Source organism: Staurois parvus, unplaced genomic scaffold, assembly GCF_062004578.1.
Source record: "Staurois parvus isolate SC_StPar_1 unplaced genomic scaffold, SC_StPar_1.0 ptg000203l, whole genome shotgun sequence".
In the NCBI taxonomy this organism is placed as follows: Eukaryota; Metazoa; Chordata; class Amphibia; order Anura; family Ranidae; genus Staurois; species Staurois parvus.
This window is the reverse complement of record NW_028317999.1, coordinates 782,209-808,647: the sequence shown is the minus strand read 5'-3', so window position 1 is coordinate 808,647 and position 26,439 is coordinate 782,209. Positions and strand designations below refer to the sequence as shown.

Below are 26,439 nucleotides of genomic sequence, written 5' to 3'. Positions count from 1 at the left end.
TGCAGGCATATGCACCAAAAACACATGTACATACATTTTTCATGGGATTCCATTGACGTCTATGGTGTCAAAAACACACATGCATGTAAAAGAAAAAAAAAAAGTCCCTGCACCTTTCTATAAAAAAGGCATCGGTGGAAACTGCATAGATGTGAACATGGAACTAATAGAAATGAATGTTAAATGGACTGCAGTGCGTTTCTGCAAACGCATTGCAAAACGCATGGGTGTGAATTTAGCCTCATACAAAAGTACTTTGTTAACCTGGCCATAGATGGTTTGAAATTTGGCCAGTTCTGCACGGATTGGATGAATTTCGATCCAGCTGTGGCCATTCCTGCTTGACTGACGTCCATCTAAGGCTACTTTCACACTGCTCTGTTACAAAAACTCTGTAAAAACACAAATACGTTTTTGCTACGTTTTCAGTTCATTTTGCCCATTTGAAAAAAAGGACACGTGACTCAAACGCAACCGCAGGTGTGTTTTTAATGTATTTTTGCCATGTTTTTGATGCGTTTTCCATTCCTGCGTTTTTGATGCGCATTTTTTGGTGCATCTGCATCTTGCAGACTTTGACAAATGCAACAGACCTGCAACTGACCAGTGTGAAGAGTTACATATGATTTAATGGTCATATTTATTTGCTGCTTTTTTTAATGCAAAAATGGAAGAAAATCTGATCTTTGTGAAAGCAGCCTAACAATTGACTTCCATCGAATTGACTGTTGAAATAGAGGTGTCCGCAGTCAGAATATAGCGACACAGCGGGGAGGATTTCTCCACCCACCTAACTTGTGTGGACGGAGGAATTTTTTTTTTTTTTTGTGCAGCCAAAAACCATTCATCTATGGGCAGCTTTACTCTGGTACTTTGTAGTACTGGTCATATTGATAAGATAATAAAGAAATATGCCGTGCTGGTTTTTATTGAGCAAGGACTGATGATTTGTAAAGTGCAGTAACACATGAGGACAAGTCTGAAACAATTGACAATGTATCTTACTACAGCACACTGGTTTCTGATTGGCTACCACGGGTTCCTGCATGTTACATGTTATCATTGCCCTTTGCAATGTTTTTGACTGTGTTGATCATATTACGGCTGTACTATTTATGTTCTGGAAATCCTGTTACTTTGATACGTTCATTACATTTCATGCTTGATTCATTGGGCCCACTGCTCCACCTTTAAGGCCTGGTGAAAAAATGCAAAATGCACTGCAAAAAGATCTGTAGAAATGACTCAAATGCAAACTGCATAGGTTTGAACCAGGCCTTACTGATTCGATCTGTGATTGGACATACATAAGCGATTGTTTCATTCATGCCATTTGTGTGGTGGTCAATTATAACGCTGCAGTTCTAGGACTTTATCAAAGTTTGGTAATTGTTTATTTTATAACCTTGATGAGAAGATGGGATATGACACGTTACCACCATATTGCTGTATTACCGCTATCATGGGAAGGGCCCACCTGTTGTTGTCTTCAATGTTTGGATTCCTGCAGAGAACAAGTCATGCTAGGGCCTGGCTCTTCTACTTTGTTCTTCAATGACTACCAACAGTGCAGATCTGGGATTAGCAGCACTTTAACCCTTTTGCTAGTGTGGGCTGAATATTTGTTTCCATTTAAGGTACTGCTTCATATAAAAGACTAAACTAAAGAAAAAAATTTAATATATTGCAGTTTACCAATCTTTAAATGTGGTGGCTGCATTAGTTTTCTTTTCTCAGGCTAAGAACATTTTCAGCAAGTACAAAAATTAAATATTGAAAAATTCTCTTCACACCTTGCAGGTCTGACAGTGTGTATAATTTTTTGCACATTAATTTGAATGGGTTGCCCTTTGTGCAAGAAACACAAAAAAAAGTCCCTGACCAATTTAAAAAATTGTGCCCCTCCATAATACATGGTACTCTGATACCAGGCATTTTGGTGCATGTTTTGGAGAATTGCAGGGGCACAGGTGTGAATGAAGCCGAATGCGGTATCTTTGTCAATTCCTGTGAGCTGAACACAAAGCAAAACAATCCTGTTCTGTAAACTCCCAATCTCATAATCACGCGTGTAATGAAGATGAACATGTTTAACGATCTTGAGTGTATGCTCGATGCCCAAGGTCTTTTAATAGTTCAAAATAAGCTCACAGCTGGTGCAACAAAGAAAAGTTTAAAAGCACCCCGTTGTTCCATCCAAACACGTGTGTACAGTGCCTTGAAAAAGTATTCATACCCCTTGAAATTTTCCACATTTTGTCATGTTACAATCAAATCAATCAACACAAATGTATTTTATTGGGATTTCATGTGATAGACCAACACAAAGTGGCACATAATTGTGGAGTAGAAGGAAAATGATAAATGGTTTTCAAAAGTTTTTACAAATCAATATGTGAAAAGTGTGGCCTGTGTTTTGTATTCAGCCCCCTGAGTAAATACTTTGTAGAACCAAAGACTTGCAATTCCAGCTGCAAGTCTTTTTGGGGATGTCTCTGCCAGCTTTGCACATCTAGAGAGTGACATTTTTGCCCATTCTTCTTTGCAAAATAGCTCAAGCTCTGTCAGGTTGGATGGAGGGCGTCTGTGAACAGCAATTTTCAAGTCTTGCCACCTATTTTCCATTGGATTTAGGTCTGGACTGTGACTGGGCCATTCTAACACATGAATATGCTTTGATCTAAACCAATCCATTGTAACTCTGGGTATCGCTGTGTATGCTGGAGTGAGAAAAATAATTCTAGGTCTCACATTTGCAGCTAAAGTAGTTGTAAAAGCAGAATGTTGTTTGTTTTTTTTACCTTAATGCGTTCTCTGCATTAAGGTAAAAAAAAGCTTCTGTGTGCAGCTCTTCCCAGCCCCCCTTTTACTTTCCTGAGCCTGATCTTAATCCAGTGATGTGCCTGAGAGCCACAGCTCCCTCCCCTGTCCTCTCCTCACTAGACATGGAGACAGCAGCAGGAGCCAATGGGGCAGGGCCTAGCCGTGCTGTGTGTGTGTCAATGGACACACAGCCCAGCTCTGTATAGAGCCCACGCAAGTTGCTTGCTATGGGGGCACTTGGTTGGGGGGAGGGGCCAGGAGCCGGTGGGGGACCCCAGAGGAGAAGGATTGGGGCTGCTCTGTGAAAACCATTGCACAAAGCAGGTAAGTATGACAAGTTTATTATTTAAAAAAAAATTGCAAAAGTCTAAATTGATGATCTATAAAGGTCGTTCTTTAAAGTGTTACTAAACCTACAACAGTAAAATCAGTCTGTATATGCAGTAAAGCAAGCACCTAAGGGGTTAATCCTCTGCATTGTGTAAAAAGGCTGTTTAATCCTCTCTTCTCTGATCCTACCCTTCTACTGTCCCCAATGTATCTGCAGATAGAACAGAGCCTTGGGAATAAGCTACACATTCTCAGTTTGGTGTGTGTTGCCGGAGAGTTTTTGTTTTTTCTTTCTTGGAAGAGTGCATGTGATCAGCTCTGTTCAGACAGAGGTCAGGGGCAGCCTCATACAGCAATCAGGGGAGAATGAAAACTCCTCCTACAAGCTTTAACCAGTGCCCTGCTGAACACTGATAGCAGTCACAAATTAAAACTCCTCGTGCAAGTTTTAACCAGTGCCCTGCTGAACACTGATAGTAGTCACAAATGAAAACTCCTCCTGCAAGCTTTAACCAGTGCTCTGCTGAACACTGATAGTCACAAGACTGCTCTAACTGCTGATGAAAAAAAGGTATTTGTCAGTTTATATTTACTAAAATAATTGCATTTCCATGATGTGTGTACTGTGGGAGACCAGATAGAGTGAATGCAGGGTCCTGGGTTTAGTAACACTTTAAGCATTAACTATTAATAATTTTGGTAAACGTTTTGCTGTTTCATGGGCACAAATAGTTTTGCAGCTGGATATATTTAATATCCATTTACTCAACATTACCACACAACCTCATATTTTATTTTGTACATAAAAATTGGGAGATTATATTGTTTTTGTGTGCACAAAATGTAATTTCAGTATTTCATACTAAAACTATAATTTTGACAAAGTTGTTCAAAAATTGTGCAACATAAAACACTACTATTGGAAAATACATAATATTTGGAGGTTTTAAGTAATTTTCAAGGCAAAAAGCGGATTTTAACATGTGCGAAACATGAAAAAATCAGCTTCAGTAGTGGGCTGGATAAAGTCCAGCCTTAGTGACAACCATGGCTCCCTTTATAGATTCAGCAGAGGAGTGAGTGTAGCCACGCATGACAGGAAGTGTACTAGTCACTGGATTAAAGGGAAAAAAATACTAGGAAATGAAAACGAATGCAGCCATCACATCTAAGGCCTGGTAAACTGCATTATTACATTTTTGTTTTGGGATTTAAGTACACTTTGACAGAATGTTAAAATACACATTTAAGGATTCTCTTCACTCAGTCAGCATCAGCATTTACCATTTGCCTTGTACAAAGTACACTGAGTTTACCGCCACTGACAGCTTTCACCTTTCCAAGCTGTCAGCACTGATGTTGAATGCTCACAACCTTGTAACAGGTGGCTGTACTTAAAGAGGAGCAGTGTCACAACGTACAGTATAGTGAGCTGTAGGAAAAAATTCCTTTGTTTTATTACTAACGGCAGTTTTCATATGCATGTAATGGAGACCATTTTTAACTGGGTCAATGACTTTAAAAACCTAGTGATGACACTCCAGCCCATGTTTCTCAACCTTTTTCAGTCAAGGCACTCTTTAATATCATGGACAGTCCCGAGGCACCCTTTAATATTATGGACAGTCCCGAGGCACCCTTTAATATTATGGACAGCCCCGAGGCACCCTTTAATATTATGGACAGTCCCGAGGCACCCTTTAATATTATGGACAGTCCCGAGGCACCCTTTAATATTATGGACAGTACCAAGGCACCCTTTAATATTATGGACAGTCCCGAGGCACCCTTTAATATTATGGACAGTCCCGAGGCACCCTTTAATATTATGGACAGTACCAAGGCACCCAATGTGAATAAACTATTCTAATAGTTTTTTTTATAACGCAGCAACATCCACACATGTAGGACACCCAACATTAGAGGTGATTTAATCTCCAAAGCAAATACACTTTTGCACACTTTTGCACACTGGTACTAAGTAGTATTCCAGCATTTCACTTCTCCCTCAGTTTTTCTCCATCACTGAGCTAATGTGACCCCAACACTGATGGAGAGGATCAAACTAGGATGTTGTGCAGGCAGCTGACATCCTCCTTATCAACCGATGATGTCATTGGTTGTCAGGACACTAGAAGGTCGTAATGGCGCACAATGAAAACCTGTGTCTTTGTGTAACTAAAAGGCAGACTTATTCCACCCGCTGACTTGTATACAAGTTTTGGGCAATTTTTAGACATTTTTTCCAAGGCACCCCTGAAGAAACCTCAAGGCATGCCAGGGTGCCTGGGCACCCTGGTTGAGAAAGACTGCTCTAGTCATTCATTATTTTATTTTATTTTTATTTATTACAGTTACTTATAGTGCCATCAATTTAGGCAGCACTTATATATATATATGTATATACAGTTGGGTCCATATATATTTGGACACAGGCACAAAATTACTTTTGGTCCCTTGAAAAAGGGGGGATGGCTACTCTTAAGAGCAATAATTCCTAAACCCTTCCTTCAATTTGGATGTCATACCCTCACATTAAACCTGAGAGTATGCACTTTCCGCCCATATCCTTTATATAACATTAGCTTGAATATGTTTTTGTAAATACCTAAGAAAATTTAAAATTGTGCCTGTGTCCAAATATATATGGACCTAACTGTATATGTGTGTGTGTATAATATATACAGTTGTGTTCAAAATAATAGCAGTGTGTTGAAAAAAGTGAATAAAGCTCAAAATCCTTTTATTTCCATACACACAAATGCATTGGGAACACTACACATTCTATTCCAAATCAAAACATGAAGAAAAATATATCACATTTGTGTTGTTCCTCTAAAAAAAAATTGAAGAAAAGTGAATATTAGAATGTTCAAAAAAATAGCAGTGTTTGTATTCTTCTTTACAAACTCAAACATTCACTATATAAACTGAAAAATGTTTGAAGATTTTGCTTTCCTTTGAATCACTTAATTAATATTTAGTTGTATAACCACTGTTTCTGAGAACTGCTGTACATCTGTGTTGCATGGAGTCAACCAACTTCTGGCACTTGTGAACAGGTATTCCAGCCCAGGATGGTTGGACTACATTCCACAGTTCTTCTCTATTTCTTGGTTTTGCCTCAGAAACTGCATTTTTGATGTCACCCCACAAGTTCCGGATTAAGATCCGGGGATTGGGCTGGCCACTCCATAACGTCAATCTTGTTGGTCTGGAACCAAGATGTTGCACGTTTACTGGTGTGTTTGGGGTCGTTGTCTTGTTGGAACACCCATTTCAAGGGCATTTCCTCTTCAGCATAAGGCAGCATGACCTCTTCAACCTCTTCAAGTATTCTGACATGTTCAAACTGATCCATGATCCCTGGTATGTGATAAATAGGCCCAACACCGTATTATGAGAAACAGCCCCATATCATGATGCTTGCGCAACCATGCTTCACTGTCTTCACAGTGTACTGTGGCTTGAAATCAGGGGGTCGTCTGACAAACTGTCTCCGGCCACTAGACCCAAAAAGAACAATCTTACTTTCATCAGTCCACAAAATGTTGCGCCATTGCTTCTTAGGCCAGTCAATGTGCTCTTTGGCAAATTGTAACCTCTTCAGCATGTCTTTTTTTCAACAGTGGGACTTTGCGAGGGCTTCTTGCAGATAGCTTGACTTCATATAGGCGTCTTCTAATTGTAACAGTACTCACAGGTAACTTTAGACCTTCTTTGATCTTCCTGGAGCTGATTGTTGGCTGAGTCGTTGCCATTTCGGCTATTCTTCTATCCATTCGAATGGTAGTTTTTGGCTTTCTTCCATGTCTTTCAGGTTTTGGTTGCCATTTTAAAGCATTTGCAATCATTTTAGCTGAACAGCCTATCATTTTCTGCACTTTATATGTTTTCCCCTCTCCAATCAACTTTTTAATCAAGGTACGCTGTTCTTCTGAACAATGTCTGAAACGACCCATTTTCCTCAGAATTTCAGAGAGAAATGCACTGTAACCAACATGTACAACATTTGCTGCCTTCCTTCCTTAAATAAGGGCAATAATTGCCACCTGTTTTTTAAAGAATGAATGACCTCACTAATAGAACTCCACACTGCTATTATTTTGAACATGCCCCTTTAGTAATTCAATTACACAAAATTAGCAGCATGCATGTCATGACTGTTGGGTCTGCTGGTTAGTGATGTCTGACTGCTATTATTTTGAACACAACTGTATATACACACACACATATACTATATATACACAGTCAGGACCATAAATATTGGGACATCGACACAATTCTAACATTTTTGGCTCTATACACCACCACAATAGATTTGAAATGAAATGAACAAGATGTGCTTTAACTGCAGACTGTCAGCTTTAATTTGAAGATATGTACATCCAAATCAGGTGAACGATGTAGGAATTACAACAGTTTGCATATGTGCCTCCCACTTGTTAAGGGACCAAAAGTAATTGGACAGAATAATAATCATAAATCAAACTTTCACTTTTTAATACTTGGTTGCAAATCCTTTGCAGTCAATTACAGCCTGAAGTCTGGAACGCATTGACATCACCAGATGGTGATGCTCTGCCAGGCCTCTACTGCAACTGTCTTCAGTTCCTGCTTGTTCTTGGGGCATTTTCACTTCAGTTTTGTCTTCAGCAAGTGAAATGCATGCTCAATCATCGGATTCAGGTCAGGTGATTGACTTGGTCATTGCATAACATTCCACTTCTTTCCCTTAAAAAACTCTTTGGTTGCTTTTGCAGTATGCTTTGGGTCATTGTCAATCTGCACTGTGAAGTGGCGTCCAATGAGTCCTGAAGCATTTGGCTGAATATGAGCAGATAATATTGCCCGAAACACTTCAGAATTCATCCTGCTGCTTTTGTCAGCAGTCACATCATCAATAAATACAAGAGAACCAGTTCCATTGGCAGCCATACATGCCCACACCATGACACTACCACCACCATGCTTCACTGATGAGGTGGTATGCTTAGGATCATGAGCAGTTCCTTTCCTTCTCCATACTCTTCTCATCACTCTGGTACAAGTTGATCTTGGTCTCATCTGTCCATAGGATGTTGTTCCAGAACTGTGAAGGCTTTTTTAGATGTCGTTTGGCAAACTCTAATCTGGCCTTCCTGTTTTTGAGGCTCACCAATGGTTTACATCTTGTGGTGAACCCTCTGTATTCACTCTGGTGAAGTCTTCTCTTGATTGTTGACTTTGACACACATACACCTACCTCCTGGAGAGTGTTCTTGATCTGGCCAACTGTTGTGAAGGGTGTTTTCTTCACCAGGGAAAGAATTCTTCGGTCATCCACCACAATTGTTTTCTGTGGTCTTCCGGGTCTTTTGGCGTTGTTGAGCTCACCGGAGCGTTCCTTCTTTTTAAGAATGTTCCAAACAGTTGTTTTGGCCACGCCTAATGTTTTTGCTATCTCTCTGATGGGTTTGTTTTTTCAGCCTAATGATGGCTTGCTTCACTGATAGTGACAGCTCTTTGGATCTCATCTTGAGAGTTGACAGCAACAGATTCCAAATGCAAATAGCACACTTGAAATGAACTCTGGACCTTTTATCTGCTCATTGTAATTGGGATAATGAGGGAATAACACACACCTGGCCATGGAACAGCTGAGAAGCCAATTGTCCCATTACTTTTGGTCCCTTAACAAGTGGGAGGCACATATGCAAACTGTTGTAATTCCTACACCGTTCACCTGATTTGGATGTAAATACCCTCAAATCAAAGCTGACAGTCTGCAGCTAAAGCACATCTTGTTCGTTTAATTTCAAATCCATTGTGGTGGTGTATAGAGCCAACAATGTTAGAATTGTGTCGATGTCCCAATATTTATAGACCTGACTGTATATATATTGTAAATGCACATCAGTCAACCCTCAAGGAGCATACACCTAGGGTCCCTAACTTACATTCATACATACACATTCTAGGGCCAATTTAGACAGGATCCAATTATCAGCATGTCTTTGGAGTGTGGGAGGGAACCGGAGTTCCCAATGGAAACCCACGCAGGCACAGGGAGAACATGCAAACTCATTTTTTAACTACTGGTATGTCCCTTTGTGTTGTAGACAAATACACTTGTCTTTTATTTTATATATGTAATGCCATTATGTGGAACAAATTGAAAATACCTGTTTTGTTAGTAGACATAAACCCTAACTAGATGACTTTTTCTTTGCTGAAGAATTGTGCATTGTTATTTTTTCTAGATATTTATTTAGTGTTGACAAGTTATGCCGCTTTTTACATATTGTACATTGACATCAGTCTCTGCACCCTAAGAGCTTACAGTCTAAGCTCCCTACTTTGCACACATATATACACATACTTGAGCTTATTTAAACAGGATCCAGTTAGCCTACCAAAATGTGTTTAGTGGGAAGTAACTGGAGTATTCATTGGAAACCTACACAAGTGTGGGGGAACATGCAAACTCCAGGCATATAGTGTCCTGGTTGGGAGTCAAACTGAGTTCTGCAAGGCAGTAGTGCCAACCACTAAAATGACAATGTTTTTTTTTTTCTAGAAGATATTGCTTTCATGTTTTTTTTTTGGATCTATATGTATATGCTCCAGCGACGTCTGCATTTTTTCTTTTACAAAAAGCTTTATTGAATAATAAGTAAAGATGAACAGACAATCGAAGCAAAAATTCAGTGACCAACATTTACACATTACAATAAATGAAGGGAAGCTGGTGCAAGGCATGCATCAATAAAGGCAAAATCTGAAAAGTTTACATAGGTGCCCTGAGGGAAGGGATGGGGAGGGAGGTTGGGAGGGAACAGGTAACAGACCTTTGTGGGTCACGTCTGCATTTTTTCAATCGGTGGGTTTCCTGCAGAACATACCTCCACAATGAGTGTCAGCACAGATGCCCATTCGGCAGCGTGACAATGTAAGAGGCCAACTGGAATGGGACAGAGTCTGGTCACCCTGTAATAAAGTGAAATGCTGAACAAAGACCTTTATGGCAGGATCACCGGGCATTATTTTAAAGCAACACTGACTTAAAAACTAAGGTCGTATGTAATGGAAAAAATAAATACCTCTCCAGCTGTAGAACATAACTTTGTTGAAGAGATATGAACACTTTCTGGAGTGTCGATGGACTGAATGCAGCAAAAAACATAGAAGCTTAACAAATCCAAAAGTGCTGGTTTCTGCAGAGACAAAAAAGTACCTTCTATTGCGCTCAGCCTCCTCCAAATCTCCAAATTCCATTTTCGTGATCTGACTTCCAATTGGATGGTTGCTATGTTTATTCTCCACAGTTCCACTGTATGTAAGAATGTAGCCACCCTCTCTTACTCAGTCCTGAGATTGTCACTGTACATAGAGCAGTGCACATGACTGCAACTTACATGCATTGCTTGTTCCAAACAAACAGGTGACTGGGAAAAGGAGAGGTTCAGGAGCTCATAGAGGATGTTACAGAGAGGTAGAAAAACACAGTAAGACACAATTTCATGAAAAATTGATTACAGGGCCATTAAAATGTTACTAAAGCCAGGACCCCGCATTCACAATATCTGGTCTCCCACAGTACACAGAACATGGAAATGCAATTATTTGAGTAAATATAAGCTGCTAAATACCTTTTCTAATCAGCAGTATATAGCAGTCTTATGACTTCTATCAGTGTCCAGCTGAGTACTGGTTAAAGCATGTAGGAGGAGTTTTCATTCTCTTCTGACTGTCCTATGAGACTGTATACCCTCTGACCCTCTGGACAGGGCTGATTGACTTTCTAGCAATACACACTAAATTAAGCATGTGCAGAGTGACTCCTAGAGCTCTGTACTATCAGCAGGTGGACTGTGAACAGTAGAAGAGGAGGAGGATCAGAGAAGACAGGATCAAACAGCCTTTTTACACAATGCAGAGGATTAACCCCTTAGGTTCCACAGTGAATGTAACAAGCATGCTTTACTGCATATACAGACTGATTTTTCTGTTGTGGATTTAGTAACACTTTAATAGTGGATTTGTATGGATTTTTTTGGGAGAATAAGAATTTTGTGTAATGTCACATTATTTTGTGATAGTTAAAGAAAGCTGTAACTTTTAAAACATTGAAAGTTATTTTTATTTATTAATTAGTTTGGCATGTTAAAGATTACATAAAATTTTAGGGATTGGGTTTATACACACTTAATTAGATGTGTGAGTCACATTCCCACTTTCAGCTACAAAGCTTCATAAAACAGGGCCACCCACACTACTAACCTCTCCAGCTCCCTGCTTCCCTGCTGTACTAATAGGCTGGATTTTCTAACTTTTCAGGTGTTTTTTAGGTCAGTCTTTCAGGGAGTTTTTTTTATTTCACAGATCCTTTAATAGCATAGCTTGAGCTTGCATTGGTATAAAATAAAGTAAATTAAGTTGTCAAAAAATAGTCAAGAGTGTGTTTTTACCACTATGAGATTTAAAAATAATAATTAATGCAATGCAAGACTGATGTGTAGATTTCACAAGGGTATGTGCGTATGTTCTGCACAGAACGCAGGCTGTTATTGGCAGTGCAAGCAAAAGATCCTGATTAACCTCTTGGAGCTGATTCACACGTGTGGTGCAAATTGAAAGTGGTGCTAAAGGCTCATGGTTTTTTACCTTCATGCATTCTATGCATGAAGGTAAAAAAAAACCTTCTGTGTGCAGCATCACCCCCAACCCCACCTAATACTCACCTAAGCCCCCTCTCGATCCAGCGATGTGCACTGAAGTCTCTGTTATCCCGGGACTCCCTATTCTCATTGGCTGAGACAGAAGCAGTAGCCATTGGCTCCCACTGCTGTCCATCACAGCCAGTGAGCCAATGAGAAGAGAGAGGGGGCAGGGCCGAGCCAAGGCTCCATGTATGAATGGACGCACAAAGCAGTGGGTGCCCCCATAGCAAGCTGCTTGCTGTGGGGGCGCCCGACAGGAGGGAGGGGTCAGGAGAGCCTGCGGGGGACCCGAGAAGAGGATCCAGGCTGCTCTGTGCAAAACCACTGTACACAGCAGGTAAGTAGAACATGTTTGTTATTTTCTGTTAAAAAAAGCCTTTACAATCAGTTGAAGCTCAGGTTGCACAACTAATTGATACAGTAATTGTTCAACGATTCATGTCAGGTTTACAGCAGGTTCAGGACAGGATTAGATCTCAAGATTATCCTGTTCACACATATGCTGTTTAAAAATGGTTCCAATAGAAGTCGATAGCCTGTAATCTGCACTTGAACTGGACCACACTGCTCAGAAATCGTACATGACTCTTTTTCAAACTGCGCTGAATCTGCACCATAGGAAGCAATGTCTTTTCACATGTCATGTGGTTTGGATGCAGTTCAAACCGCATCTAATCCGCATGTATGTGAACCAGCACTTAACCGCCTCCCGCCCGCCATATAGTAAAATGACGGACGCAAGGCAGTTCTCTCGTTCTGGGAGGACGTCATATGGCGTCCTCCCATTCTAACCGCACGTGCGCAGCTCCGGGAGCGCGCAGCGCAGTGCTTGGCGGATCACCGATCAACGGAAGAGCCGAAGATGTCAGCTTGGTCATGTGATCAGCTGTGTCCAATCACAGCTGATCATATGTAGACAGGGAAATGCCGGTTATCGGCATTTCTCCCCTCACGAGCTGTCACGCTGACAGCTCGTGAGGAGAGGAGAGCCGGTAATCGGCATTCCTCGGAGGGGACATGTACACAGATCGTCAGAGCACTGATGATCAGTGTCCCCTAATGATCAGTGTAGCCCCAACAGTGCCACCTGCCAGTGCCCATCAGTGCCACCTGCCAGTGCCCATCAATGCCACACATCAGTGCCCATCAGTGCTGCCTAACAGTGCCAGTCAGTGCCACCTAACAGTGCCAGTCAGTGCCACCTATCAATGCCAGTCAGTGCCACCTATCAGTGCTGCCAATCAGTGCCGCCTATCAGTGCCAGTCAGTGCCGCCTAACAGTGCCAGTCAGTGCCGCCTATCAGTGCCATATATGAGTGCTGCCTTTCAGTGCCCATCAGTGATGCCTGTCAATGCCCATCAGTGCCACCTACCAGTGCCTCCTCATCAGTGCCCATCAGTGCCACCTATCAGTGCCCATCAGTGCAGCCTCATTAGCGCACATTAGTGAAGGAGAAAAATCACTTATTTACAACATTTATAACAAAAACTAAGAAAAATTTAGTCTTCACAATTTTCAGTGGTTTTTGGTTTGTTTAAGAAAAATAAAAAACTCAGAGATGATTAAATACCACCGCGGTATTGCATGACTGCGCAATTGTCATTCAAAGTGCAACAGCGCTGAAAGCTGGAAATTGGCCTGGGCAGGAAGGGAGTATAAGTGCCCTGTAGACTAGTGGTTAAGGGCATGTATACTGCTGGCGGGCATCCCCCTGCGCTGGATCGCAAATGTGAACTTAATCTAGCATTTTCAGGTATAGGACGTGTTTGTGCACCCCTTATCCACTCTTTGTTGTGATTCGGTAAAACCAGCACACATTATACATTGTTAAGGCATGCGGTTAACCCTTTAATTGCCCCTATATGTTAAACCCTTTCCAGTTCGTGTCATTAGTACAGTATTAGACCATTATATTAGTGTCACTGTTGATGACTGTCAGCTAGTTTCCCTCCCAGCCAGTGTCAGCTAGCGCCAGATTGCCTGCCACACTATCATAGGCTCACTATAAGTCGCTGATCACTGCCATTACAGTAGTGTCTATAGCTGCATAAATTCCAGTATGTATACCAAAGTTTGTAGACATAACTTTCGCCTAAACCAATTAATATACACTTATTAGAAAATTTTTGTTTATCAAAGATATGTAGCAGAATATACTTTGGGCTATATTTATGAATAAATTTGATGTTTACATTTTTTTGGGATATGTTTTATAACAGAAAGTAGAAAATATTGTTTGTTTGTTTTTTAATTGTTTTTTTTGTTTACATAAATACAATTTAAAAAACCCAGTGGTGATTAAATACCACCAAAAGAAAGCTCTATTTGTGTGAAAAAATGATATAAACTCATTTGTGTTCAGTGTTGCATGACTGCGCAATTGCCAGCACAGTGCCGAATAGCAAAAAAGGCTCTGGTCATGAAGGGGGTAAAACCTTTCTGGAGCTTAACTGGTTAAAACACATCGGGCTCGTTCAAACGGGGCATATATAAGCATATACACAGATGCTTCACCCATTTGTGCAGGTGCACAGCTCCGAATGCACGCTATGTGAGTCCGGAGACCTTCACCCCCAGGGTTGTTTAATAGGGAGCAGCATCTGTATTCGTGCAGCCGCTGTGTCCCAATTGACATCAATGGGATTGCCTGCACAGAGATGCATGGAACACCTGTGCATCCCTGTGTGGGTAGAACGCAGCCTTCCATGGACGTACGCCTTAATATGCCCCATGTGAACAGGTCCTAAAGACATGTACATTGTTTAGATATGTACAATTCTTCAAATGGCTGCTTCCCATAGTGCTGCATGCATCTAAATGTGATGATTTTTTAAATATTACAGGTACTTGCATAGCACCGTCAAATTACACAGCACTTTGCAGTCCATGACTCCGAGCTTACATTCTAAGGTCCCTGACTCACATTCATACATACACATACAAGGGCCAAATTAGACAGGAGCCAATTAACCTACCAGCATTTCTTTGGAGTGTGGGAGGAAACCAACGCAGGCACAGGGAGAACATGCAAACTCCGGGAAGTCAATGCCATGTTTGGGATTGGAACTGATAACCTTAGTGCTGCTAGGCAGAAGTACTAACCACTTTGCCGCACACACATGTGAATGAACTCTTGTAAAATCTGCAAATATGTACGGCCCCGTGTGTCCTACTTTTTTGTACTGTTCTAAACACCACGCAGTGTGTCTAGCATCATTGGTTCCTATAGTACAGTATTTAGGTGAGTACAAAACTGTAGTGTACACATCTAAACACAGCAATTTAGACGCCTGTGTTAATGAGATCTTAAGCAAGCAGCCTGTGAAATCAGGCATGAAGTTTTGACCTCAATTTCCTGGTTGGTTTATAAATAGCTGCTTATGAACCTTATTGGTTGTCTTTGCATATATTTAGAAAACTTTATACAACTTCCCTGAAAGTCGCAAAATATTAATGGGAAACACAGAATATGGAAGGTTAAAAAGATTTATGTGAGGTTACGGTCTAGCATGCATCCTGCTGGTCAGAAAATCTGTTTAGTAAGCATGCAGAACGCCGGAGTTAATGCCATAGAGCCGGCTTCTCCTGCCGCAGCCAGTACTGTACCACATAAGCATGTTATAGCTGATCGGAGCGGTTAGGCGCGATTAGGTAATTGCCTATATCAGTCTCTGTTACATACAGTGACAGCTGAAGCAGAACAATGCGTTTTATCATCTTTCACTGGTAACATTTCCTTTAAGCACAATAGCGTGACACAAAAACTTTTAATGGCAGTCTGTCATTTCTCATTTCTTTAAAAAGAATATTTCCTGGCTGGCCGCAGGGATGCAGGTCTACTTTGTTCAGCACACAATGCATTGTTCTTCTATTCCGAAGCATGTGTTCATACATGCTTGGCAGATGTCTGAGCACAGCGATGCCTTTCTTATTAGTGATGGGTCAGATGTCCTTTCAGTATGCTAATCCCTTTTCTGCCAGTACTGAGCAGTGCATTGTGAATCTGACTGGCATCAGAATAGTACATTCCTGAATTCTTCACTGTGGCTGGTTCAAGGGAAATATTTCACTGCCGGCTTCAGACTCCGGGAAAATGGGATGAAAAAACAGGTACATTCTGCACTGTAATCCTATTCACTATGGACAATGTAAAATAACTGCTGAGGTTTTTAATATCGGAGATATTTACTGGCTGATTTGTGTTTTACAAGATTGAATTTTGGAAATTCCTTCCAGTCTGTAGCATGAAAGTGTTTACTGTGACAAGGTCAAGAAAAGATTACATCTGATTGGCTGTTATGGGTTACCGCAATTTGTACAAACTCATGATCATTGTTCTTCCTAAATTAGTCATGTCTAAAATTAGGGACTGTTTTCTATTGTTCTAGCACTAAATTAGATTTAGTCTGTTGTTGGCAGGCCTGCAAAAGAAAATGGTAGCTGAAAGCTGATTGATTGCCTTGGAGAAATAATGCAGTCGATGCATTTGATAAAAAGGGAAGTCTTCTCTAAGGAAATGTAACCATGCCTGTATTTAAAGTACAGCTGCCATGAGAGAATTGTGTTGGCTGCCATGGCTGAACTCTCTTTTTGCAAATGTTTCCTGGCTGTGATGGTAATGCTTTGTCTTTAACCACTTCAATACTGGACACCTTTACCCCCTTTCTGCCCAGGCCAATTTTCAGCTTTCAGCACGCTCACATTTTGCATGACAATTGTGCAGTTATGCAACACTGTACCCAAAGTAAATTTTTATAATTTTGTTCACACAGCTAGAGCTTTCTTTTGGCGGTATATAATCACCACTGGGGTTTTTATTTTTCGCTAAATTAACAAAAAAAAAACAAATATTTTGGAAAAAAAACTAATTTTTCTTTCTTTCTTTCTGTTATAAAATTTTGCAAATAATTGTTCTTAATAAATTCAGGCCAAGATGTATTCTGCTACATTTCTCTGGTGAAGATAACCCAAATTAGTATTTATCATTTAGTCTGTAGGAACGTTAGAGAGTTTGCAAACTATGGGATATATCTGAAAATTGATTAATGCTGAAGTACTGACAGCTATCTAATTTCTTGAGGCCCAGAAATATCAGGAAAGTACAGATATCCCCCAAATGACCCCTTTTTGAAGTTATCATTTTTTTGTCAGAATTTTTTGGAAAATGAAGAAATTAAAAAAATACATACTGTCACCAGTGCAGTACAGCGTCGTCATGTAACTGGTGTAGCGGTGATCAGGGACACTGACTGGTGACAGTATGAAAGAAAATGTTTTTTTTTTCAGTTTCTTTGCAATAAGCAAGCATTTAACTGAATGAAATCAATTCATTGAGGTTTTTTTGTTGTGATTAGCTGTGATTGGACTAATCACATGACACAGATGGGCTGTGATTTGCCGAGTCTGTACATGTGATCACTGTGACCATTCACAGCTAGTGACACAATTGTATAGAATGGATGGCATGAAACAAAGCCATCCATTGTTTTCAATTGTCATGTGACCTGCTGTGATTGGTCAAAACCTGAATAAAGAAAACTTAATACAGCCACCACACCAAGAACTAGTAAGCTGCAGCTGCCATACCAAGGACTAGCAAGCTAGAGCTGCCACACTAGGGACTAGTAAGCTACAGCTGCCACACCAAGAACTAGTAAGCTACAGCCACCACACCAAGTACTTGTAAGCTACAGCCACCACACCAAGTACTTGTAAGCTACAGCCACCACACCAAGAACTAATAAACTACAGCCACCATGCCAAGAACTAGTAACCTACAGCCGCCACGCCAAGAACTAGTAAGCTACAGCCGCCACACCAAGGACTTGTAAGCTACTGCCGCCATGCCAAGAACTAGTAAGCAAAGCCACCACACCAAGGACTTGTAAGCTACAGCTGCCACACCAAAAACTAATAAACTACAGCCACCACGCCAAGAACTAGTAACCTACAGCCACCACGCCAAGAACTAGTAAGCTACAGCCACCACACCAAGGACTTGTAAACTACAGCCGCCACACCAAGAACTAATAAACTACAGCCGCCATGCCAAAAACTAGTAACCTACAGCCACCACGCCAAGAACTAGTAAGCTACAGCCACCACACCAAGGACTTGTAAACTACAGCCGCCACACCAAGAACTAATAAACTACAGCCGCCATGCCAAGAACTAGTAAGCTACAGCCACCATGCCAAGAACTAGTAAACTACAGCCGCCACACCAAGAACTAGTAAACTACAGCCGCCACGCCAAGAACTAGTAAGCTACTGCCGCCACGCTAAGGAGTAGTAAGCAAAGCCACCACACCAAGAACTAGTAAGCTACAGCCACTACACCAAGGGACTAGTAATCTGCAGTAAATTAGGTTTTTGTTTTTTTTTGGGTTAGATACACTTTAATGTTTTATGAATCACTGACCTGGAACAAGTATAAAGGTAAGGAATTCAGACAGCCTTTACAGCATGCTTATTCAGGGTCTATGACTCAAATCTTTCAGCCAGACACCTAGCAGCGTAGAAAACTAGCATGTTCATAACAAGCCAAGCAGTGGCTGGGCCCATACTTCTCTGATGACAGTGTTACTTTAAGACTATTAATTGCCACGTATCCCCCGTTCACACCGATGCAACTTGTCATGCGATTTGACAGTTCCAAATCGCATGACAAGTTGCACCCCATTTCCGTCAATGGAACTGTACATATCGCCGCTACTCATATTGCACCGATTATGAAAAAGGTTTCTGCACTACTATTTGCCGATTTCATTGTGACTTGCATAGACTTTTGTTAAGTAGTGCAATTTCAAAGCTGTACCGATGTGAACTAGGGCTTAAAGTATGCTTCTCTTTACATAAAAAAATACTAGTTTTTAAAAGATTTAAGTAGTCTGTAAATATTGTTTTAGTAATGTATTTGGCAAACCTGCTATTATAACCTGTGTGGCTGCTCAAATGAATTGTATAAAATGTGTAGGCAAACAGTCATTGTAGAATTCGGTTTAAGTGGTTTAAATATTCATTAAAATTCATGCCTTGAGTACTGTATTGTGTAGCCCATTAAATACTAATGCCATGGTTCTCCATTGTATTTACTTGATATAAATAGTAAAGGTTCCATTTAAAAAGATTCATTTTTGGGAGTAGTAGTTATAACAGCTGCTAACCATTAATTCTAGGGATTTTTACGATTATTTGTATTTTTGCAATACTACCGCACACTGTCTTCTGACTCTGGGTCACTGAAGAGCAAAAGTATGTGTGCTCCTGTGACCCACAAGTGGAGTATGACCTAAAAATCTTTGGCCATACTTCTCTTTTAAAGTAGTATTCCAGGATAAAGTTAACTAGACTTAAAAATGCTCCATCCCCTCTCCTAATACCTATTCTGACTAACCTGTGTAAGAAAGATCTGTATACTTGCCTATTTTCAGGTAGCTCCACTCTGGTCACGTGATATGGCTGCCCTCTGTCAGCGGCTGCAGGGGAGAGGAGGGAGCACTGACAACGGCTGGTAATGGCTGTGAGCCTAGCATCACACAAAGGCTTACTATGGCCCATCTGTTGTTGGCACCCCCTCCTGTTCCCTGTAGATGCCACTGGCTAACACAGGAGAGCTGAATAGTGTGTCTGGAGCAGCCAGAAAATAGGTAAGTATATTCATCTTTTTTACATAGATTAGTCAGCATAGATGTTAGGAGGAGGGAGGGATCGTTTTTATGATTAGTTAGGTTTATTTTGGAATTCTAATTTAAGCTGGCCATACACTGTTTAGATTTCATCTTGTTCTTTGCTTTGTGGGTGGCCCTTTTGGCCTTCTCCTACCTGACATCCTTTGAAAAACTTGATTTTAAAAATTTGAAGGAGCTGGGCAGAAAATTGTCAGCCAAATAGTGGCTGCATCCAATTGTCGCAGTAGGAGATTTGTCCATCAGTGCCATATAGTGTGGATGGAGGAACCTGTTGGATTTTTGTTGACCAGCCTTGGGAAAGTGGAATTCTTTAAGCGTCAGACAGTCAGCACATTGTATATACAGTTATGAAATAACAACTAAGTCCACATGGAAATACACCTGGACACCTCTATGGATCAGCTTACCTCCAGGAAGGTATGAGTGTATATTATTTGGCCCACATAGAAAGATTTTTTTGCTTTGTGGAAGTTGACACATACATATCCCGATTGCCTCAATCAGCCCTCATGTTGGCCATTTCACTTGTAAACATATTTAACATCCTTCTCGAAAGTTGTTCATGACATGTCTATTGCTACTAAATCTGCTGTGTTCTTTCTAATGGGCATCCTGCGTTGTCAAGAACAATGAAATGCTCAGCCGTACTCTGTTACAGAATAATTTACTTGGTTATTCCTTCTGCTTTCTTTAAATTATTACAGTTATGCCATCGTTATCAGTAGATTGTTGTTACTGGTTGGTTAAATGTGATGTTTATCCAAGGCTAGTGAGAACAGCTGAGAGTTACTGAACAGCCATGACGCAAAACCGCGCTTCAGACTACTCGTGGAATGTAAGCTAAAATCAGGAGCTGCATTTTTTTTTTTGAAAGTAGAGAAAACAACTCTTTTTAAAACTTTGCAGCTCATGATACCTTCGTTGTGGATTCGGGTTTGGTAATATTTTTCTGCCTTTGGACTGACAATTATCAAGTCTTGTTGCTTAAAAGAGTAAATGTTGTAAAAATGTTGAAAGGATGGATGATCTGTATGAGGAGGTGATGATGGCCTTTTTATGGAAGGCCACACACAGCTTGATAGAGAAAGGTCTGCAGGTTGTGTAGTATAGTGCCTCTGAAATGGAGAAATACAAAAGCTGCTCAAGTTCAGAAGAGACACACTATATAACTGATAGGGATAAGTGAATCTGTTGAGTTTGATTCACTGAGATTTCAGCAAATCCTGTTTGAAACTTGCCAAACCTGAACTTAATGGCCAATTTCATTGAAATCTATGGGACTTGTTCTGGGCATTTTTAGAGCTAATAGGCAAACTACTGTAGAAGAAATGGTAAGCTGGGCACTGGCATGGGGGAGATACAGTGTGTCCCAATATGAAAGACCCTACAGTAGGGAGGGTCCTACAGAGGGTCTTTTCATTCAGCTTCAAGGACAAAGGTGCAAATACACAAATCCTTTTACCAACCTGCTTGAAGGATACCATAATGCTGGACATGTGTTACAGAACAGTGTGACTCTCACAGGCTGTCCCAACAGCAGCTTAAAACCTGCCTGTAAAATTGTTTTTTTTTCTTTTACAATTAGCTTGGTTTATATACATCAGCATTCCAATCTGATTCAATGCTGTGTGAAAAAATGTTTTTTTTCTCAGGTGGTTTTATTAGTAACACATGCTTTTTTTCATCAAGTGATAATAGGCCCACCTTGACAGACAGAAAATGGCCAGCAGTTTGCTGTGACTATTCTTTATTACACTGATACAAAACTGTCAATTTATGCTAGCAGTAGGAAATGTTTATTGCCAGAGAATTGGGCAGAATGTACTAGTGATAAAGAGTACAGGCGGGTGTTTTACTACCTGAATTAAAGGCCGGTTCACACCGGGATCTCACAGGAAAGCATTCCTATGTAGTGTGTTTTGACAGCCTATTCATTTGAATGGTTTGCAGAATTCACTAGACCACTCAAAAATTAGTGTTTGCACTACTTTTAAAAATGAACTGCACTGGAACGCAGTGCCAGAAGCACACATTGAGCATGTCTTTCCTTGTGCCATGTTCTGGTGTGAACCAGCTTTAAGCCTGGGTTCACATATCTGTGGGGCCTGTTTGCAGTGTGATTTGTACAAGAGTTCTGTGCGATTTCTTCCAGCAATTCAGGTGCGAATTCTTACAGTGTATGACACTGGAAATTCCACCTAAACTGGGCTGAAAATCATGCTGGACTCTTTTTTGTTTTTTTAGATCTCACTGCGGCTGGCCCACACATATGTGGTTCAAAACACATCCAATTCTCATATATGTGAACTGGGTCTAAGAGACCATAGATGACACGACAGAGCAGAGAAAGAGCTTTCCTCTGCTCTGTGCTGCCTCTGTATTTGAGGGCTGATAGTGGTCCTGCAATACAGCATGTGCATCCAGCAGTGGGTGTGGTCCTATAGGACACCTCAGCATGGCTGAACCTGGGCCAGACTGATCCCCATCACACCATTTTTTTATGTACACCACTGCAATTAGAAATTCAAGCTGAAATGTGAACAAAATCCAAATTTGTATGAATAATCTTGTTAAGCCAGCATTTTTGCATGGACATACGAACTGTTACATTTCTGGACAATTGGCAGCCTGTTGGAGGGTAGTTGGGAGGAAAATTTGTAAAACCCCTCCTCTTCCTGATTTTGTTTTTTTTGTTGCTTTAAGGATATATACATACATCTCTCTAATTCATGCTTTCCCCGTCATGACGTTTGTGAAACAATTTGGGAAAATGCAGTATACAGCAATGTGTGCTCCTGACTCTTCCTTTCCCATTGTAAAGAAATATCAGGACAGCAGCATTTTTTTCTAACCCTTCACTGCTCCCCATAGCACCCTGCAGCAGTTAGGACAGGAGATCCATTCTTGAATGGAGAATAGGTCAGGTTGGAATATCTGTTTAATCCGACATCCACGACGTTGACATCAGAGGATGCAGGCCTCACCGAGCCTGAAACCACAGCTGAACTAATGTAGATAGAAGACATTGCAGGTCACATGCTGCTAGAGCCACGATTTACAGCACTGAAAAAGTAGATTTTTATAAATGTGGTTTCTCAATATTTTTAGTTCTAGTTCTGTAATAAATACTGTAACTGTTGCCAATAAATGCCAGTTTTTGCCTAATTAATCAATGGATTTGGCTCTTATACGGTATAGAGATTTGAGAGCTGAAGTGGTGAATGGGGGTTTTGACAGGAATTGAAATAATTGTATTAAATCTATACAGCACTATTCAGTTCCTGTAGAAGTGTGAATACATGAGAGCAGGCCCAACTTAGTATTTGGGTATGCTCCAGTTTGTTATGATGTGTGAGGAAATGAATGACACATTGTTCAAAATGCCTGTGAATGCCAATATTTATCATCAGCTGAACATCTTGCTCATGTAACGTATACAGCAGTGAGTCAGTGTTGCTAAACTTTAAATAATTAGAATCTACACTTGCTCCCTCACCCTTTTACCCACCCTTCACTTCTCTTGTCCTGCTTTGGTTCACAGTGTGGGATAGGACAATGCATGAATGGTGCACCATCTGTAGTGGAGACAGATGCTGGGGATGGAGTATATTCTTTTTGTTCTGAAGCATTCACAGAAAACATACAAAGGGGAGGTGTTTTGCACCAGCTAGAGCCACACTGGCAATAGTGCAGTAGGAAGACACTTTGCAAGGTAGTGACACCTTCCTTCCAGAGCCACCATGTAAGCAGCATCTGGACCCCTGTCCATTGTTACAGTGGTCGGATCCATGAAGCCCACAGATATAATTATCACCCTGCAGTGCCTGAAATCATCTGTGTTGCAATAAAAATGACCCCAAACCTTTTTGGTTACCAAATATTAGCCCTGGTATAGACCTGAGCGATTTTCTAGAAGTCCTTCAGTGCTCAAAACTCATTGTATCCTATGGTGTCCTTTCACACCTGAGCATTGCATTGCTTGAAGTTCATTATACAAAGCTGGAAAAAAGGATGAGGTCTTCTTTGGGGCATTTTTGTTCCCCATAGACTTCAATAGAGGCACCCGAAAACACGTGTAACATCATAGTTGCCAGCATTTCAAAATAGTTTTTAGGGGCACCTTTTTTCTGTGTGCAGAAAGCCATTGTAGGCAGAGGGGTAGGGCATTTATTTTAATGTGGACGTGGTTATACAAAAAGATTAATTATGTGCTTCCATCAGGGATCTGCTAGCAATGAAAGGGTTAATTATGTACACCCAGCAAGGATCTGCGAGCAATAAAAGGGGTAATCATGTCTCTAGCCACTGGTGATCTTAGGTTAGTAAGATCCCTGTTTGCTAGAGACATTAACCCTTACTCATTAACTCTTTAATCATTAACCCCTGTTGTGGGTAGAAACATGATTAACCTTTGATTTGCTAGCAGATCATCCTTGCTGGTTGTACATTCCTGGCAACTATGCAGTAGGCTAGTAGGATCCCTGTGCTGGCTAGATACATGATTATTAATCATGTGTCTAGCCATCACAGGGATCTTCATAGCCTATTGCAAAGTTGCCAAGAATGTACAGCCAGCATGGATCTGCCAGCAATAAAAGGGTTAATCATTAGCCCTTTTTATTCCTAGCAGATGTTGAAGGCTTTACATTCTTGGCAGCTAGGTTAACATCCTGCAGATAAGGGCCACCACACTGTCACTTAGAGGTACTGCTCTATTCTGCGCTCTCTGCAGCCTGACTGAGTCCTCATAGCCGCTCGAATTGTCACCACTGGGGGGGAGAGGTCCTGTGTTGATGACCTTCTAGGCAGCACTGTGACCGGCCTTGATTTCTGGGACGGAACCTGGACAGACCAGGACAGTTGACAACTATGTAACCTATGTTTTTATACACTATCATGCTTCTTCTAGTAACTAGCTTTCCATTGACTATAGCAAACACTCAAGCCTGAAAACACCCAAAAATATACAAACATCCATAGAAAAACGCCAAAAACATTTACCTAGCCCAGGTGATCAGAAAATATTTTTTTAAGCTACCTAATACAGAACTGATATGGTAAAACTATATCATTAAAACAATATCTGTAAGTCTGTCTACATTACTTGCCATAAGATGATCTTTTTGGTAAGAAAATAGGAAAAGAAGAAGTCATTTCAGGATTATCACATTGCCTAATAGAAATGCAGTACGTTGATGAGGCTAAAGAATGACAGGCTTGACTTGTATTATCACAAGAAAACATGTCAGGGAGGAGCAGCCATATTAGCTACAAAGGGAAACATCAGGAGAGTTCCCTATCTTCACCAAGGGAAGTGTTCGCAGTGAGCAGTTCATACACATGAAGCCTGCAGATAAATCACTTCCTTTGGAGTCTGGAGAGGTTTGTTGCCTTCTTGAGATGTGGCTCAGGCCTGCACACTTGATTATTAGTACTGTGTTTGTCTCCAGCTTGGCTCTCCAGCCTCCAGACCTCCTGATCGTGTTCCCGTAGTTAAGGTTAAGCACGATTAATAATGGGAATTACATGTTCCAGTGCAGTTGCTTTTGGAGTAGAGGTGATAAGAGATCATAAGGTTAATGATATTCTTTTCTCTCAGTTCCTGTGATTTATAGCTCAATTTTACATGGACTTGAAGGCCTGCTTTGATTGCTATACATCACGTCTGGAAGGCTTGGCTAGTTTTCATGAAAGTGTTTAAATAAATGGCCAATCAGTTACCCTAATTGCCACTGGAAGTTTACTTTACAGTGGCTGCTGCTTCTCTGGTAGAGAGGAATTTTAGGCCTCATTCACACAGGTGCTGAGGCCCATAGACTGTTAGTAGGCCATGTGTATATGCAGCTTGAGCCACCAGGTGCTGCGTTCAGGCAGCCCGTGTAAGGGCGAATTCACACCGCAATGCTATTAAATTGCAGAGCAGTAGGATCGGCTGCTATGCACTGTTGGTTGTGCTAGGATAAAGTGTGGTGTGCTATACTTCATTCACTGCAATGTCAAGCAGCACGGTGCGATGCAGCCCGGTACACTGCAATAAAACACAGCTTGTTTGTACTAGGCTTTGTTGCAGTGTGAATGGGACATATAGGAAACAATTGTCCTAATTTGACAGGGGAGCAGGTTTAAACCAGATATTGTGCATTCAGGGTCCCATTGCCTCCATGCTTGTCAAGTTAGAACGAGTGGCTATGTACATGTAGCTGCTACGTCCCCATATATATACGTAAATTGGCTGCATGTATGCAGCACCTGGCAGGTTAAGGCACATAAACACATGGCCCATTCACAGTTTTTAGGCCCTAGCACCTAAGTGAATGAAGCCTTTAGGATACCTCTTATCAAGACCCAATAAAACATTAGGCAGATATTCAACACAGAGTCAGTTTTTCCCAAATTCTGACTTATTTTATTTATGGATGTATTTGTTTAGTTTTTGGTAGATGTTGAACCTCTTGGCAGTTTTTGTATCTCAGAGGGATTTCCTCCCCTCCGTTTTCTGCGTCTTCATACCTGCTGTGGCCATTATTTTGTATTTTATATTATGTAGATTACAACAGGATTTGCTGAACACAAAAAGGTGAGTGTGAGCACTTAGAATTCTCAAGCACACAGGAAAAACAATTTAAAAACTATGACACAGTTGGGGTTGTGTCCAAGATGCTGACCAGAGTGGCCGCATATTTGAGAGCTCTGCCGCCTCAGAACCTCATCCGTTGCCATCCTGTGTCTAAATTGTCCCTAGTATGTGTATGTATGAATGTGAGTTAGGGACCTTAGACTGTACGCCCCTTGAGGGTTAGGGACTGATGTAAATGTACAATATATATGTAAAGTGCTGCATAAATGGACGGCGCTATATAAGTACCTGAAATAATAATAATCCTGGGGGCAGC

General features: G+C 40.9%; 1 protein-coding gene across 27 annotated transcripts in view; it reads left to right on the top strand.

Annotated features, from left to right (window-relative positions):
* Nucleotides 1-26,439, top strand: part of DTNA (dystrobrevin alpha) — a 339,219-nt gene that overhangs the window by 104,070 nt on the left and 208,710 nt on the right. Inside the window, exon 1 of one of the 27 annotated variants that reach the window (XM_089678325.1) lies at nt 15,944-15,966. The exons of the other annotated variants lie outside the window; for them this stretch is intronic. The gene's annotated coding sequence lies outside the window, so the exon portion shown is untranslated. Of the gene's footprint in view, nt 1-15,943; nt 15,967-26,439 lie in introns of those variants that run through there. 27 annotated transcript variants of the gene reach the window in all.